At 43.6% G+C, this 16432-nt stretch overlaps 1 protein-coding gene and 1 long non-coding RNA gene across 4 annotated transcripts in view; one reads left to right on the forward strand and one right to left on the reverse strand.

The window, feature by feature from the left end:
- LOC119432944 (prolyl 3-hydroxylase 2) overlaps window positions 1–16432 on the reverse strand; it is a 207485-nt gene that overhangs the window by 84001 nt on the left and 107052 nt on the right. The window lies entirely within an intron of this gene.
- Window positions 1–16432, forward strand: part of LOC119432415 (uncharacterized) — a 50191-nt gene that overhangs the window by 15113 nt on the left and 18646 nt on the right. The window contains exon 1 of one of the 2 annotated variants that reach the window (XR_007464505.1): window positions 2555–2791. The exons of the other annotated variant lie outside the window; for it this stretch is intronic. This is a non-coding gene — a long non-coding RNA (uncharacterized LOC119432415). Of the gene's footprint in view, window positions 1–2554; window positions 2792–16432 lie in introns of those variants that run through there. 2 annotated transcript variants of the gene reach the window in all.

The following is a 16432-nucleotide window of genomic DNA, read 5'->3' on the forward strand; positions in this document are numbered from 1 at the left end:
CGGGGACAAAGACGCAGTAGGACCACGGTGCTAAACTTCCAAGTCAACATGTCCCAGCAGTAAGGACGACTAGAAGACTACAGGAGAGGGCAAAGGGGAGGGTAAAAAGGAGGCGGGGAGGAGTGGATTACTGCCGCTGCACTGCCGCTCTTGCTGGGCGATACCCCTTCTTTTGCCGAGTTTTCCCATTGTGCGGTTTCGTCCCACAATTGAATTACGATCGATTGAGTTTTGTTAGTTTCTTGGGGTATTGCTTTTGTCACCTTGACTTATACCAACAATATGATACACGTAGGCTGGCAATCTCGCTCACACTCGGACTGACCCATGAGTCTGAGTGAGTCCAACTGAGTAGAATTTCGGCGAGTCTGATTTCGAATGAGCCTTGCTGAGAGAGAGAGAGAAACAACTTTATTGAAATAAAGATTGTGCTTGGTTACTGTGGGTGGAGCCCCTCTTCCAGGGCCCTACTGGCTATTGTGGCGCGCCGGGCCTGGTCGAGGGTCGCCAATTGGCTTCCCAAGTCCAGTTCGGAGAGTCGTGTCTCCTACGACCAATTGCTAAGTGTGTCGTTAAGTAGCGGCGAGACGGCGTCTGCCGGACGCTGCGTGCATTGGTAAGTGATGTGTTCTAGTGTCGGGGTGGAGTCGCACCATGAACATCTGTCGCTGTATTTGTCGGCAAACATTTTGTGTAGTCTACGTAAGTGTGGGTAGGTGTTTGTCTGTATTCGGCACCAGTCCCTCGCCTGCCGCCTGTTGAGCTTGGGGTGAGGTCGAGCTTTGGTTCGTCTTCCTAGTCGTTGTGCCTCAAGTATGTCTCTCGGCGTGCTGCCGGGTGTAGGAGAGGCGTCCGTTCGAGCAGTATGTATCGCAGCTCGGCCTGTTATACCTCGAGCCAGGCGATCTGCCCGATCGTTGCCTTCCACTTCGATGTGCGCGGGACACCAGGTTATCCCGTGGTCCATTTGGAGGCTTGGTCCTAGTATGCGAAGGACCCTGACCGGTAGAACTCCCCGAAGGAAGAGCCGGCAGGCGTCTTGCGAGTCTGTGAGTAGCTGAGTAAAATATATTGGTGAGCTTGAATCCAAGTGAACCCAGCTGTGTAGAATTCTGGTGGGTCAGAGTCTTAGCGAGCCCAGCTGAGCAGAATCATGTCAAAAGCAGCACATAGAATGGGAGAAGAAAGTGAAACAAACACTGCTGATTTGCAACTGAAGCCGTTGTGTTTGTCTCACTTTCTTGTCCCGTTCTATGCGCATTTTTTTTAATGCGCCAAATAGCTTGCAATGTTTTTTTTTCTGTTTTTTTTTTTCAACAAATGCATTACAGCAAACGTTATCTGACTCCGGTTAATTCCATTTTCTGGTTAATTTGATCTCAACCATAGCTAGATCGCGGCCCGCACCCATATGTGTTTCAATGGGTCCAGACTTTCGTTATTTCGATGCTAAAATTGGCCTTCGCCGGATAATTCGAACTTGACCAGTCGACATGCACTCGCCTGACCCCTATGGTAACCCCAATAGCGGCCCCTTTTACTGGCAGCCTGTCTCGGCAGAGCTTATGGGACGTTGGAACAGACGTCCCCATCTCCGTCGAAAATGCCTATTATCGGCCTGCTCTAGGAAGATTTGCAAGCAATAACGGTAGCTCACAATGTCCGTTTACGGTATTTGCCCAATTATAATGCGCACCTTTTGTTCCCCTCCAAAAATTGGACCAAGAACCGCTTTTGCGGCGTTTGTATACTTTGCCGCATAACACGGCTGTATTGTGGCGAAGCTAACTTCAAAAATTACTGCAGAAACTTTCTAGTGGGGCTTGTTAGATAGTAAGTAAGCATTCTTTCCAGTCACTCAACTTGCATATATACATACGTCTCTGGCGTATCCGAACGCGCCTGGTCGTATGTTGGCGACGTTTGCTTGGTTTCCTTTTTGGGAAGTAATCCTAATTAATTAATGTAATTAATCTTAAGAATCGGGCAAATACTGCCAAGTGAATCAGCGGTGTGTTTTGATGCTTTTTTTTTTTCTGCATCTTGTTTAATTCAACCCACTGGATAATTCGATCAATTTTGTCGGTCCGGTCAGGGTCGAGAGTCGAATGTATGTGTAAGTCCAGCGGCCTGTCATTTGCCTTGTCTGTGTACTTTCTTTAATGGTCCCCGAGCTCTTCTTCTAGTACAAGCGGGTCAGCGGTGGTCACCTTGGGCCCCGCGTTTCGACAAAGCGATTTGTTTTCATCCGGGCAACCGCTAGCTGCTTTGTCGCCTTTTGCAAAAACGAGACCCCTTGAACGCAAAGTTGGACAAATCGGAATATAGAAATAATAACGAAGTACAAATGAATGGCGTGTGACATGTGTTAATTCTGCTTTTGACGATCGTTTTTCGCGCAAGTACCGCTATAATATTGCGCGACAATTGCTGTCATTGTTGCATGAAAAAGTATAAATGACTCGATCTGTCGGCAAACTGGGGATTTTCAAAGGTTATTCTAGGGACATCTCGGCCGTAGGGCCGTGGCCTCGGCATATGAGGTTCACGTGACAAGGGCGGGTGTTTACGTCTCGCCGTCTCGCTGTGCATGATGCCAGAAGTTTGTTATGGGTGTTTTGTGATACCAGTGTATTTCATCGCCGTGTGCAGTGCTGGCAGAGCGGTGTTCCTGCGCAGCTGCGTCTCGATGCCCAGCTGCCGTTGCCTTGACTGCTGTCACTGACCAGCTAAAATTAACTGAGCCGCCAAGCATCTTTTTCGCCGTTCAAAAAGCCAAAGGAAACCGAAGGTAACTGCAAAATGCTGCGTGCACTTTCAGGTGCCGTTATGTGTATATGACCTGTTGCGACATATCCTTCGAAGTAGGTGATATTCTATATATAAGCTTGCGCGCGTAGCCTTACCATAAACAGAACAGCCGGAATTCGTTTACATCAGCTGCTTTTCGTTTCTTTAACGTACGAGCAGTACGTTTCAAGGACGTGTATAATTAAGGTGGCGGTCTCACTCCGGCGGCACGAGCACCCCGTTTTCAGTACTTTTGCAGCAACCGTGGCGGCTCTTCTACTTAGGATATAATGTTGTCGTATATACCATAACAAAGCTTAATTCTTGTAGATTCCAACTATACATAATATAAGAAATTGATTAATGTGATTTAAAATAAATGTTCAAGAACAAGCATGAGATACATGGTTTTTGCGAACTGTGTCTCAGTTAATTGTGACGATAATTAGAAGAAACTACCTATTTTTACCATCTCAATTCATTTTCTTTCTTTCCTTTTTTTTTTTTTTTTCTTCTCAAACTGCCCGATTATTCGGACATTTTCATGGCATGTTCGTGTCCAAGAAAATCAGTCGTCGACTGTAAACTTGTTCATGGTCAGCCGACTGTAGTTGCGTTATTTTGCATAGAAGTCAGAGTGCAGTTCGAGGCTTCAGTGAGTAGTTTGCTCCCCCCCCCCCCCGGTGGTTTTGAACCACCGCCACAAGACGGAGAGGTTCGGCGCTGACTTGACTCATCTGATCCGGTATCACAATGAGGGTGACGACTTCTTGTCTGCAGTTGTGACCGTGAATCATGGTGCCACTACTACGATTCTGAAACAACGGCAAAGCTTACAGTGGTAACATTCGAATTCACCACCCCCAAAGGAAGCAAAGGCTGTCATTTCTGCCTGTAAGGTGCTGCTGACTTTTTTTTTTTTTTCGATCATCAGGGGCCATTACTGATAGAATTTGCTAAACCTGGAGAGACCATCAATCGTTTCTGATATTGTGAAATGCTGGATCGGCTGCATGTCGCAATCAAGAACAAACGACCTGGAAAAATTGCCAAATGGGGTCATCTTGCTGCACGACAATGCCCATCCCCACGTCGCTGATGTCGTCAACACAAAACTGGCAAAGTTCAAGTGGGAAACACTGCAACATCCGTCATACAGCCCAGACCTGTCGCCTTGCGACTTCCACATTTTCGGACAATTGAAGAAACAGCTCAAGGGAACCAGATTTGTGTCGGACGATGACATGAAAGAGTCAGTTACAGACTTTTTGAAGCATCAACCCAAGGAGTTTTACGAGACGGTATTCATGCGACTAATTATAGTCAGTGGGAGAAATGTCTAAATGCTCACGGAGACTACTTTTAAATAAAGTACCCCGTTTGTCATATATTCACGTTGGCTCACTTTCGTTTGACTCGCACTCGTACAAGCTGCAGGCATGACACATATTATAGTGGCACTGTCGTTACATTCTGTGTGAGCAAAAAAAATTGCTGACAAGCTCTGGTGGCATGCGTTCTTGCACCAGACAAGATTAATAGATGTAGCCATGTTCTCAAAAGTTACCTTGCAAAAATTGTTCAAAGTGGTGAACAATGAAAGCGTCCATGTAGTTGTAGCTTTGTTTTTTTACCTCAACTACGCCTGTCTGTTTGCAGACATGTGCTTGCTTAAATGGGGTGGTTTCGTGTAGCTTTGACTACACATTGAAAAGAAAAAGAAATTGCACTTCACACAGGAATGAGACTGCCAGTGTATCTTTAACAGTTGTCCTGTGCAACTTGCAGTGTTTCTTCTAGTGAACTTAGCTAGTTAATTAGCTGCAATCATTTATCATAAGTTTTTAGTATTCCTTTTACAGCATAAGTTGTATTCGAAAAAGTTGTGGGACATGTTCTGGAACATTTGATGTAATTAATTATACGAGATTGTTCCACGTTCTTTCTCTATGTTTTAAGAAAGCCTACAAAATGCAAGGATTGCAGTACTGTCATATGCGTTTAAATGAACAGTGTGTCCATACTCTGCCACAGAGTAAGTGGACAGGAGAGCTTCAGCTAGCTTTCATTGACAGTCTGTCCCTTATTACTTGCATTCAGTGCGAGTTCACATCTCTGCGACAAAGTTGCTGACTTAGCTGTCTGGCTTAGACTTGACACAAGTTTGGTCACTTCTTTGCAGCAGGCATGTATTTGTTTTCTTTGAAAACATAATTTGAGATACCTACAACCTAAGCATGCAGTCACATAGTGATGTCATTTACCTTGTATTTTGTTGAGTTTCTTCAGATCCCAGAAAAATGAACTTCATCTAAAAAGTTCACTTCTTAGAAACAGCCATGGTAGTGTTCATTTGAATGCTCTTTTAACAGTTTAGGCCTTCATATGAATACACACAAACTTGTGCAATTGCTTTGAATGAAACAGCTAGCCAAGCGCGTTGAAAAAAATACATATTCAGAAAGGTTGAAAGTACTCAAGGTGACTACGAACAATGTTATTGTCTATGAACCTTGTGCCGCCTTCTTAAGTTTCATTCAAGCTGCATGAAACAGTGTGTTGGAAGTGCAGTGTGCTTTATGTGAAATAAAATCAAATGTGCTCACAGGGCGACGGATCCATACACGGCCACGGTTGCCTCCTGGAATGATCTTAGTATTTGCCCTCGTGTTGATGGTCATAGCAAGCTTCATTGTCTTGTGTTGCTACTGGTTTCGACGGCAAAACAGCATGCTTGTGAGTATTACAAAAAGTGCATGTTTTGTAAGCATGGACCACTTTTATAAGTGATACTGCAGGCTTTCTGCAGTGGTTGGACTGTGAATAGTGGAAGAGAATGTGGAAAGGAGGGTGTTTCTGAGAGGGAGGATGCGAGTGGGGTACAGAATATGCAGGGTGTCGTGTCGATTGATGCTGTCAGTGATGACGTCATCCTCACTGTGGCATATGCACAGCTGCACAGAAGAGATACGCCTCTGTGGCGCGTGTTACACCAGCACATTATGCAACACTACAGAGATGGCTCCAGTAGCAGCATTCTGAAGTGACCACTTTCAGGGAATACAATCACTTTCACGTGATTTCACGGAACTTGAGACCGAACACGTCAGTGTATACAGTCGGCAGCGTTCCCGGCACTGTGCGAAGGTCGATATCTTCGTCCAGTGTGAGGAATGCTTTTGGCCATTCATGTCGACGGTGCTGCGTCACATGAAATCTCACGAAAGTGATCGCTCGAGAATACGCCCCGAGGTGGAGCAACCTGTCAATCAGTGAAGAGTGGCCCAGCATATAAAGCCGCTTTAGCCAAAGAATTAGAAGCTCACACAATCAAGAGGTGGCCCAGACAGTCGAACAGTGAAAAGCGTCACTTACTTTGACAACAGTCTTTGAGAATAGTATGCGTGTAATTGTTATTATGGTTATTTGACAAGGTTGGGCAAGTCAGTAATTAATCTTTGGGGAAACCATCTTGAAGTGACAGCAGCATGAAAAAAAGCACACTGCTGATCTGTGGTTGTACTTGTTTATTGAAAGAGCACTGATGTAGAGGACCCACAAACATTGTGTGGTTCTGGCATACATAAGAAAACAATCAACAAGTTTTAAGATATCTGTCCTTAAACTTGAAAAAATATACATTGGGGTTGTGTATATATTCCTTCCACGAAGCCCTCCTTGAGTAGTGCAGACAGACAAACCCACACAAAGTGACATTGTAATTCCTTTGTGATTTCAGGGATTAATGTCTCAAAACAACACAACTGTCAATTAGTGGCATTTTATTGACTGAAATGTTGGTTTGTGACTTTTCAAGATTAGCTGGTATCTGCCACTGCCATGAATTCTTGCAAGCAAGGCTTATGATTTCTTTTTAATGCTCTGTTTTTAATAAGTGGAGACAGTTGTCACTAAAACACGTCATATCATGCCAAGCTTTCTCCTAACAGAGACTTTGTGCGTATCTTTTGATGGTGCGGCCAGTTGAACAATTAACTTATTATAAATAACCTTGAAACCACCTTGAAAGGATGTCGTTTCCAAACCGTAGAGGAGATCCAGGACAATGCAAGAAGAGACCTGCGCACCATTCCAGAAAGTGCGTTCCAGGGACTTTCCAAAAATGGAAGAAAAGATGGGAAGAGTGCATTGCCAGTAGAGGGGACTACTTTGAAAGGGACAGCACTTAATACGTTGTACCATAAGCAGTAAATGTGTTATAGCAAAAGTTCAGTTTCTTTTTGAACACACCTCGTATGTTTGCCATCACAGTCACTGCTGCGTTACGACAAGCAACGTATGAATTTAGCGATTCCTGGAGCAGTGCAGCGAGGCTACTCTGATATTGGCACACTAATCAAGCTCTGTGGGTCAAGTGCCTCCCTAGTGCTGCCGTTAGCAATAACACAGAGCGCACCTTGGTGATGTCTGCAGAGAGTAGTCGAACACCACTATGTGGCATTCGTTGTAAAGCAACAAATCAGCGGTAGAGGACACCTAATTTCCTTCATTGTACAAGCAAATTCGTTGCAGTGGTCTTTGTTCGTGAACTGTCTAGTTCGCAATACATGTGAGAAATACGAATTTGGCCGGGACATATTCAAATCCTTTGTTATACAGATCATTTTGCTGGAGAGGCATTTAGACAACTTTCACCGCCAAGAAAGCATATTCTACAATGAAGCCATGGGTTGAACTCTCACCTCTATGCTGCCATGTTCCATTAGCCCCTTAAGTGTTTTGGACAAGCTGAGCTCGTCTGTGCTCTCTCTATGTCTTTCTCTCTCTTTTCATCCCATACCCCTCCCCAGTGCAGGGTAGCAAACCGGACTTGCGTTGGGTTAACCTCCCTGCCTTTCCTCTCTTCTATTTCTCTCTCTCTCTGAGCTTGTCAACACGATCCTGGTTAATCTTGCTTTGGACAAACTCAACTCGTCATCGGGAATAGTCCCATTTTCAAATTGATTTGGATGAACTCGGCACGTCCATCTCGCTTTTCTTCTACTGCATAGATGGCTGCAGTGCCAATGTTTGAAATCCACGGTTATCTTTCTCTTTTTTGTTTTACTACATAGATGCCAGCATATTTCAGCACCCCGTGTTAATTCAGTGTTCTTGTTCTACAACATAGGTGGCAGCCATTTTGTCAGCACTGGAGAGGTGCGTTTATTGCGGTCTTTGTGTTCTACTACATATATAGATAGCAGTTTGTCAGCACTCAAAGACTGCGTTTTTGTAATTACAGTGTAGACCGCTTATAACGTAATTCGCCGGAGTCGCGAATATCCGCACTATAAGCGGTACCGCACTATAACCAAAGCAACAATTTTCGAGGCCCGCACATATGCAAAACATGTGCACCGAGCCGCCACGCGTATACGACAGCCGAGGAATGCGGCTAGAAAGTTTGCATTCAAATTACAGTCGAATCTCGTTCATTCGAAATAATTCACGCGGCGGCGCCTCCGACGGGCATTGCTCCGGCACCGCCATAGAGTAAAAGCTTAGGAGAGACCCTCAATGTTGCGCGCGAACAAAACAAAAAAGAAAAGAAAACGCGGCGGAAATTTCACCCTCTCTCAAATGGCAAGGTCGCCGATTCTGCGTTGCGCCGGAACATGCGTGTACGTGCCGACGTCTCAGCCACGCTACCGTAGCCACGCGTAGAAAATGGCACTGAACCCTTCTTTCTCCTTTATGCTTCCTCTACTTTCTAGTCATGTGTTGACCTTGCACGCTGCGGCTACGGCGCAGAGGGAAGCAGCAGCGCTGTCCCAGGCCTGCCAACGAAACTGCCCACGCCGGCAAACGCCCGCTTCCCGATAACGGCAGAAAACGAAACTTCGGGGAGCTGGCGCCAGGCCGGCTGGAGCGGCCTGCACGGAGGCGGGCGCGCATGGTGACAGTCGAAAGTGAGGGAGCTACGAGGGAAGGCGAGGGGAGCCACCGAAGCGAAATCCGCTTCCCTGCCGCCCTCACATTCCACAATCTCCGTGCGCCTTTCGCCTCTTCGCCGTGCCGTGCCGGCGCCGCCCGCTCCCCGAAGTTTCGTTTACTGCTGTTATCGTGAAGCGAGCGTTGGCCGGCGTTGGCAGTTTCGTGGCCCTCGCTCGCTATGCGCGCCGTGGTATTTCAAGACTCGCACTCAAGATTCTGGTTTCGGCCTCACTGGCTGTTCGTTCCCATCACGTGCCCTTCTCCTCCACTTCGTCTCTCTTTCTTCCTCGAGCACTCCTTGGGGCGCCCATTTGAGGGGAGCGTTCGCCGTCTCCGCTGACTTCCGTACTACCAGGCAGCCGCACTGTAACCGGTATTTCGTTCCCGCAACTGCACTATAAGCGATACGTATATACATGGAGTGCTATGAGAAAATTAACGGGAGTCTGAAAAGACCGCACTATATCCGGTCCTGCACTATAAGCAGTTACGTTATAAGTGGTCTATACTGTACAAGTTCTGTGTGCCTTTTGGCATGTTTGGAACGATGGCATCTGCCACTGATAGCTCGCATATGAGTCGCTCGTGCAAAATAAAGCTGCTGCTTGACTCTGACAGTGAAAGTGAGAGTGAATACGATCCGCTAAAGTTATGTTCTTCGAGCAAAGAGGATGATGATAGTGGGATGATAGCTTCTTCTACCGAAAGTGATAATATGGGAAGCGAAGAGGATATTGACTTGGTCTGACAGTGGTGCAACACTTGAAACATGAAGCAAATTGGTTGAAAAAGCTTTAGAGGGGTTTTTCATGGAATGAAGTTTGAAATAAGCCATAAAAAGAAGGAAGGTAGAATCACTTTTGGTCAAAATAACAAAACACTCAAGGGGTTAAAGCGGCACTTATGTCTGGATCATCTTTACTTCCTTTGACGAAGGGTGCACCAGCTTGTTCATATCACGATCCTACTGCCAAAGTGACATAGTCAATTGCAGTTATGACAAAACCCAGTCCATGAACAAAATCACTCAAGAACCTTCCATCTTTTCGGTGGTGCAGGATGCCAGTCCCCAGATTCCACCACCACTGGCACCAGCTCCAGCTCCGGTGACATCAGGCGCAAGGACATGGGCTTCACCGGAAGTGTACCCTGTGGTCCCAGGAGGAACTCAGTCTCCAGCTGGGTCATATCCACAACCTGCGTACTATCCGCAACCAAACGCACCGCACCCGCAGGGACTCCCCTATATGGGTAACAACGTGGTGCCCCTGGTACAGCCATCTGCTGCGTCGTTGCCATCACCGTCTGCACCATTTGACCCACCACCACCTTACATCAACCAAACCGTACCCCCTGAAACCCATTTCGGAAAGTCGTAGATGAGCTCAAGTGCAAATAGTGATCAGACATATGTTGGTGAATGGTGATCACCGCTGTGAATGGTGGTTACCACAGTAGCTCAGTGGCTATGGCGTTCTGCTGTGGAGCATGAGGTTGTGGGTTCGATTTTTGTAGAAGAGGATGCCGGCTGCAACACACGTTGTGTGACTTGTATTTCGTTCTCAGTTCTGGTTCTGTCGTTACTTGTATTGTTTAAAGAGAAGTAATGGAGAAGGAGAGGCTGCAGGCATTGTAACTGTTGCACATGTCGGTGGACATCTTCTGGAACTGTCCTGTAGCCAAGAAAGTGAGTAAGAGTGGGGGAAATAAAAGAAGGGAGTGACACTAAAGGGGGTGCAGAAAATTAAGTTACATTCAACAAAATAGACACAAAGGTTACATGAGCAAAAATTGTAAAGAAACTAACATACTATATGTTTATGCAGGTACCTGAAAAATGTATACACGAAAATATAAAAAATAGGCACCGGTGCATGTTGTGCAGTAAGCTGTCCAGTGTTGCGAGGTGCGCTGCAAGGCCCGTCTTGTTCGGGGAAGTCGTTGTCGCAGTGTGAGCTTGCAAATCCATGCTGTGCGATCGGGAAAGAGCAGAATATCTCGGTGTTGGAGGCAAGGCCGAGTCTCCTGAAGGCAGACAGGAGTTAGCGACATGCAGTGACCTGTGTTGCACATTGATGGAGCAGGTAGTCGAGAGTCTCATGTGATGTTGCAGTCGGGGGGCCAGTGGTTGGCTCTAGATAATTCGTTTGCACATGGTTCGCACTTTTATCATTGTTGTGCACCATTGTACCGGTTCCTATTATGGACCTGCAGCTTCTTGAGAGTTCTGCACAGTGTGACTGACCTAGCTAGTGGTGAAGCTAAGTGACGCCTGGACTTGAAACCAGGTTTACTTGTGGCCTTTGCTCTATTGCCTTGCATCCTCTTTGCACAGAACTGTTTCTGATATTGATCGGAGCTGCTACCGGTATTATTACGTGTGGAATGTAAGCTTGCTTTGGGCGACGTGGATGTTTGAAGGCTTAATTTGAAGACAAAGTGCTAGAAAATGCTGACAGTTTTGTAGCATTGTGAATTGTGAAGTTGTCAGGAACTGTGATAACATCGTTTTAGAGTAGGGGAAGGCCGTCATTATTACATTTCTCTGTAGATGTTGCCCTGTGCTGTTGTTACTTTTATTGCATAAAAGAATCTCTTTCTGGGGTGGCCATACCAGGATACCAGGATAGCTCGGAGTTTATTTATTTTGATTCATTTGCAGGCACTCTGCTATCTCCTGTATATACTATAGTATATATACAATATATCTAAAACAGTAAGCATTTATATGTTGCAACAGTCAAGTTCCTCTGTGTTTCTCATCATCCACCACCAAGCTTCAGTAATGTTCACTGCATTGAGTATGGTACACAATAAATTGAAATTGATGGTTATACATTATATAATATATGATATTGCTTTTTATTACCCATTTTGCTGATTAATTTTCTTTTTCTCTATTAATCACTTGTGATTACACACAAGGAAGAGCAGGCAAGACACAAGTGTAGTTGTCTTACTATTCCTAATTATAATGTTCAACAGGTGAATGATGAAAATACACGGCTCATTGCAAGTGGACACGTTGAGCCAGTGAACAAGTGGTGTCCTGACGTGCACAGCTTTTTCTTTTTTTTTTTTACTCACATTCATCGACAAAAGCTTTGTTGCCAATGCTGTATGAGAATGGAAATACGATCTCATTTGTTATTGGTCATTATTTATTAACTGTGTAAAATAGGCAGCACGCAAGAAACAAATTAAAAGCCTCGCGTACAAGCAAAGCAAGTGCTAATGCTGTACTTATCTTTATTAACTGCTCATAAGTCCTTGCATGTGACCACTTGAAAAAAAAAAGGTATATTTTAAAAGCACTCACTAAATTTTGTCACCTTAAAGAGCTTGCAGCTGATAACACAAATTTAAGTGCAGTTTTAAAGCAGTGTAAGCAACTTTGTGGCATTATCTTCAACTGTTAAGCACTGGATCTATATGGTAGTTATTTCCTACACTACGAGTGATATTAATTTGTGCAGAACCTAAGAGACCACATAGCAAAGCCAGTTTTGGCTGGTGTGCACAAGTGACACTCTGAATTTTTGCACATTTGCCCATTGTCACCGTCTAGTCGCTATCTGTGACAAACAGCAAGAGAGATAAGTCGGTTGATATGAAAGGCAAAGAGGGCAGTCTGAGGTATATTCATATTGGAATAAGGGGATTTGTGGGGCTTGATTTTTTCTATAAGGTTTCAGTATGAAATACTACACAAATTAGTAACTTTGGTAGCTCATGATATAAGTACATGCTGTACTGTTATGCCGGTGATTGAGCGGGTTGCCAAATTAAGTTTTATGATTGCGCAGAATTCATTTTTTTTTCTTCAACATTGAACAATGCAATTCCGTCATTCATAGTGAAAATTTCAAACCACTACTGCCAAAATATGCATCTTTCACATCTTGTGTATTGAAACCAGTATTTCCGTGGAAGCATCTTGATATTCAACTCTTCGACTGGTGAGATATGATATAGCAGTTCATTGCAGTGAGGATAAAAAATAGGAAAGGTACAATACGTAATTGTGCATTACTTATTACCCGCCGCGATAGCTTAGTGGCTTTGGTGTTGTGCTGCTGACTACAAATTCACTGGTTTGATCCCAGGCCACGGCAGCCAAATTTTGATGGAGACAGAATGCAAGAAATGCTCCTAAATGCAAAATACAAAATGCAAAAATGCCAGATGGTCGAAAAAAATACAATTCCACCCACTTCATTGTCTCATAGTCCATGAGTCGTCTTAAGATGTTAAAACACATGAACTTATTTTTAACAGTGTGGCTTGTAATGTCTAATATATAAGGTTTCTTTGCTGTATGTCACTGCCAATGTCACTGGTGCTAACAGTTATTGTGGCACTTAAGTTAGATCTACTGTTTGTTACAATGTTTCTCCTGCAGTTTTATTTCGAATGCCAGATGCAATAAAAAAAAAACTGTTCATGTCACATGCAGATACAGTAAACCCTCGTTTATTATAACGAGATATGCTGCAGTGTGTATGCTGCACCAAGTTGTCTCAGGTGAATCTCCCACGTTGCACCTCATACTAAGTGAAGTCTGCCACCACTACATTTAGAATAGTCAAACCTCGATATAACGAACCTCGATTTAATGAAATTCGCGATGCAACTAAGTATTTTTTATTTCCCCATTTTAGTTCTGTTCAATTAATGAAACCTCGATATAACAAAGTTTTACGCCGCAAGTATACAACATCATTATACCGAGGTTCGACTGTAATCTGGTATAGAATGCGTGGGCTGCAATCAGGACTTCCTAGGATGTTCGAATAAAATTGATATTTTTAATAAAGCGATTTCGTTATAACGAGGGTTTGCTGTAGTTTTAGGAAGTAATTTCTTGCCCTAATTTCTTAGCTAAAGCGTTTGCCTATAAGATATGTAAGTTTTTAACTGATGCACACAACTCTTCACACTGCCGACTCATAAAAGTGAAGCATGTGCCTTTCTGGCTCCTCAACAGGTGCAGTTTTGTACTCTGCATGTTCGAAATGTGTTTACACATGTTCTCAGTGTTCAGGTTTATGTCGTGAATGGGACTGCACATGTGAAGCCTCATCGCGTTTGCCTGTTTGTAAGTGGTGGAATGTTGAATTTGTGGCACTCAAATGAGCAACATTTCACGCCCTCTTCATGCTCAGGCTTTCCGGATTAGTTTGTGGGCATCGGTGCGCTTACCGGTGCCTTTTTGTACACTGTGATATGCAAGGCAATTGCATTATGTCTGTATTGTGTCACGATCTTTGTCGACTTTACAAAGTGTGCCTGCCTTCATTTAATTGTTATTTATATGTGCACAATTTTACTCCTTGCATTACAAATGTGTATGTCAGCCTGTACACCATTTAATTTTGGCTGTTATGAAGTTGTAAATAAAAAAAAATTTACCGTGACTATTACTTTACTAAATGAGTGTTTTCAGTGTTTCACAGGTGATACTTTAGCTTGCAGCACTTCATAAGTGTCGTAGCCTACACAGAATGAGCAGTAGGGGCATGGCCACGAGATAGTTAGTCACTACTGGTTCAGCTATGCAATGTGTGAAGTTTACAAACATACCGCAATTTAATCACTGTCACTCTTTCACGTTGGGGTTTCTCTCAGGACAATGGGCAACAATGTGCATAATGGCTGCATGTAAGATATGTAAGTTTTTAACTCATGTGCACAACTCCTCACACAAGTTTTTAACTGACGCACACAACTCTTCACACTGCCGACTCATAAAAGTGAAGCCTGTGCCTTTCTGGCTCCTCAACAGGTGTAGTTTTGTGCTCTGCATGTTTGGAATGTGTTTACACATGTTTTCAGTGTTCAGGTTTATGTCGTGAATGGGACTGCACGTATGAAGCCTCATCGCATTTGCCTGTTTGTAAGCACTTGCATAAATAATGTTTTGCAAAGCTCATATTTAAGTGACACTCTTGAAACATTGGCTACACATCAACCACTTGAAATGTAAACTCTGAATGTGGCACAGACGCAGGGCAAGCGTCATTTGTAGTTCTAAACACGCTTCTAATGTCCTTAAATGTTTGAATAAATCTTTTTCTACAAAGGCTGTAGCTAATCTAGTACACAGTTAAAGCTGTGACCATGCATCTTCCGCAACATGCCCCCCATCCTCATGCAAATTGCGCCTCAATAATGTTTGCTGGCGATTGGTTGATGTGTTCTTTGTAGCAGTGTTACAGCACATATAATCACTGGATACGTCTGCTCAACCTAGCCAATGGAAAATCGGGAAGGTGGTTCCACTGCATAAGTCAGGTAACAAAAATATAACAGCCAATTATCGCCCCCATCTCACTCTCAAGTATTTGCTGTAAGTTGCTCGAACATATAATTTTCACACATATTGTTAACTTCCTTGAATCAAATGCATTTTTCACACCAGCTCAGCATGGATTTAGAAAAACATTTTCATGTGAAACTCAGCTTGCAATCTTTATGCATAAATTACATTGTATTCTCGATCGTTCATCATTTGCAGATTGCATTTTTTTAGACTTCGCTAAAGCATTTGATAAGGTCTGTCATAAGCTTTTACTTTATAAACTAAATCAGCTGAACCTTGACACTAACATCCTGAAGTGGATTGAATGCTTCCTTTCTAATCGCACTCAATTTGTAACCGCAAACGGCCATAACTCACCACTTCGAAGCATAACTTCCGGTGTACCGCAAGGTTCAGTGCTCGGGCCTCTTTTGTTTCTCATTTATATTAACGACTTCCCTTCCTCTCTATCATCTAACATTCACTTATTTGCTGATGATTGTGTTATCTTTCGTGAAATAACTAATGCAGAAGATCCTAACCACCTGCAGTCTGATCTAACTACTGTAGCTAATTGGTGCAAAAATTGGTTAATAGAATTAAACGTTGGCAAATGTAAAGTGATGCATGTATCCCGATAACTAACAGCATGCATGCATATTATCTAAATGATGTTCCCTTGGAAATGGTTAACTCTTACAAATACCTAGGTGTGCATATCTCTGCTAACTTGGAACGTTCATACCGACTACGTAATTAGCAATGCTAACCGCATGCCTTGGCTACCTGCACCGTAACTTTTCAACTGCCCCTTCATCCTTAAAAATGCTTCTTTATACTCCCCTTATACGTCCGAAACTAGAATATGCATCTGCTGTTTGGGATCCTGCCACTGATAAACTAATTAATTCATTAGAACTCGTTCAAAATAATTCAGTTCGTTTCATCTTATATAATTACAATAGAACTGCAAGTGTGTCTGCCATGAAAACTAACCTTTCGCTTAGTTCACTTTCTTCTCGTCGCAAAATCGCACGTTTAGTTCTTTTTCACAAGCTATACCATCATTCAACACTCCGCAATGATTTCATTTTTCAGCCACAATATACGTATCGCCTCGAATCGACCATCATTTTAAGGTTGGTCCCGAATCATGTTACACTAAAAGTTTTTTGCAATAATTTTTCCTTCGGTCATCCACAGAATGGAACCACCTTCCTGCTGAAATCGTATCCATTCACGATAACCAAAGGTTTCGAGCGGCTTTAGCTAACATTGTATAATCGAAGCATTTTTCCTACTATATGTTTGTAACCTAAGTGCATTTAGTATTTTGTATTCACCATTTTACTATCGTACTTTGCTACCAATTTTTTACGACGATTTAAGCCTAGCTAAAACTGT

Source organism: Dermacentor silvarum, chromosome 11 (genome assembly GCF_013339745.2).
Source record: "Dermacentor silvarum isolate Dsil-2018 chromosome 11, BIME_Dsil_1.4, whole genome shotgun sequence".
In the NCBI taxonomy this organism is placed as follows: Eukaryota; Metazoa; Arthropoda; class Arachnida; order Ixodida; family Ixodidae; genus Dermacentor; species Dermacentor silvarum.